The following is a 2,711-nucleotide window of genomic DNA, read 5'->3' on the forward strand; positions in this document are numbered from 1 at the left end:
AAGCATCGCACATTGCATAGAATGGTTGATTTGGGTCTGGAATTGTATTCGAAATTTGTTCAGTTAGGAGTTTTTGTTTTTTAATTTCTTCAAATCGTGTTTGATGTTCTGTATTCCATTCAAAAATATTTTGTTGCCTAAGTATATTATAGAATGGTCTTAAGTATAATTGCATTTTATAGACGTATTTGCTTAAAAAATTTAACATTCCAAGGAATTCTTGGATTTTCTTTTTGTTTGTTGGTGGTTGAAGCTTCTGAATAGCATCAATGCGTGATTTTAATGGAGTGATTGTTTTTCTTCTATATTGTGTCCTAAGAATTTAACTCGTGTTAAAAAGAAGTGTGATTTATCGGGAGCGGCCTTCAGATTTTCGTTCTGAAGTATTTTGTGATAGTGTTCTAAAACTTTAAACATTTCTTCTTTTGTCTGTGATTGCATAAAAACATCGTCTAAATAGGTGATTGCGTTTTTCTTGAGTATTAGGGGTCTAAAAATTTTACTCATAAAAGCTGAAAATGCTGCTGGTCCTATGGATATTCCATAGAATAGGCGGTTGAATTCATATTGTTGATTTCCAATAAAAAATTGTGTTAAACGTCGTGATTTTTCATCTAGTGGCATTTGATTGTATGCACTATTCATATCTGCGGTTGTAAAGTATTTTCCGTTGATTTTTGTTAAAATAACTTGTATTGGTTCAATAGGCCAATTGCATTTTGATTCGTCTATTAGTGAATTAAGATATCTAGCGTCTAGAACTATTTTTAATGATTCTCCTTTTGCTAGGATGATAACTGGGTTGATAAATGTGTTACCTTTTGGTTGTTCTTCTTTGTTTACCGGTGAGATAATTTTGTATTGTTCTAAAATATCGAGTAATCTGTTCACTTTATCGTGTAAATGAATTGGTACTTTACTTGCTCTTTGTTTTTTGAAAACTGCGTCAGGTTTTAACGGGAGATGTAGTGATGAACTGATTTTACCAACATCAAATTTGGATGTTGCATAAACTGATGAATATTTTATTAGCTGTTTGGCTAACTTATCAAATTCGTCTTGTGTTATTTGTGAATGTTGGAAGTTAAACATTGTTAAAAATTTCCGCTGATCCTCTGTATAGTTATTTATAATGAATGTAGGTTTGAAATATGGGGTTTTTGTGAAATAATCTGTATTTCTTTTTTCATTACTTATTATATTATTTATGGATAATTCTTCATTAAGAATTGTGGATTGACAAATATCTAATAATTGGAGTATATTATTTACGCGGTATGCTTTTTCATGCATTGGTGATGTCGTAGCGTTGGTTTGGCAACATCCTAAAAGTCCTAAAGGTAATGTTACTTGATACGGTGTATTGTTGTATACATGTAACGAAATAATATCTGAATTCGAACTTTTCAAATATTTTATGGATGAAATTGTGATTTTTAAAACCAATGAATAGGTTTGAATTCAAAGTCTGACATATAGAGTTGTTGTTTATTTTGATTTTTATCATATTGGTGAACTTGTTTTATTGAAAAATTATATATGTTTCCTGATAGTGGTTTCAGGTATTTTCTTTGTTGGTTATATATTGGATAAAATTTTGAAAAGAATGGTGGTTGTTTGTTTAATCTTTGAAAAAATGTTAGGGATGTTTCTTTTGTTTTTGTGTACTTATCTTTGATTAGTATTTTACTATTCAAGATGTTGATTGTTGGTATATATTTCGAGATAAATGGTATTCCAATGATATTGTGTTTAATATCAGTGATATGAAATATTTGTTTAAATGGTTTATTTAAAATTTTATTTTGCTCTATTGTTCTTGTGGGGAGAAGAAATAATTGAACTTTTCCATAGTTTACCAATGTTGATCCTTGTGCTGTTGCTAGTTTACTGGAGGTTGCAAGGGGTGTTAGTTTTGGGTGTAATATTTTTATCTCATTCCATGTGGGAATGTTTATTATGTTTGATTCTGCTCCTGAATCAATTAAAAAATCAATTTCAAGATCTGGTGGTTGAAATTCTTTGTTTCTTGGACTTTCTAAAAGAAATGGTATTGTCCAAATTTTTTCTTTGGGTTGTTCTTTTTGTATATTTTGATAGATGTTATTTGTATTCTGTCATTCAGCATTTTGTTTTGTCATTTTCATTGGATTTATTTACAGTGTTGATTTCGTTAGTTTCTTGTGCCGTTTGTGTGGTTTGGATGGGTTCAATATAATAATTGTGAAGGAGTTCTAATTGATTTTCATATATATGTGATGAAAAAGGTTGTTCATATATAATAGGCTCGTAGTCATTTTCGACTGCTATCATATTTATGGAGATAGTGTTTTCTGTATCACTTTCTGAATCTGATGATCCATAGTTCATTTGATTTAGTTGTAGTTCGTTATTTGCTGTGTCATCAATACCTGGGGGGTCTGATGTTGTTTCTGGATTTGATTGTACTTGATTAATATGTCTTTGATGATAGGTGTACTACTTCTGTGGCGATTGTTAGAATTATTATAATGGTTATTATTTCTGTGTGGTGATTGGGAATAATTTCTATAACGATTTTTATAACTTGAATGTCGATTTTCTGAATTGCTTCGTGATCGGTTTTGATAATTATCGTTTGATCTGTGATAATTTGATCTGTTATATGAGTTATTCCTTGATCGATTGTTCGGGTAATTCTGATTATGGTTGTTTGAATAACTTCTATTGCG

Source organism: Symsagittifera roscoffensis, chromosome 10 (genome assembly GCF_963678635.1).
Source record: "Symsagittifera roscoffensis chromosome 10, txSymRosc1.1, whole genome shotgun sequence".
Classification (NCBI taxonomy): Eukaryota; Metazoa; Xenacoelomorpha; order Acoela; family Convolutidae; genus Symsagittifera; species Symsagittifera roscoffensis.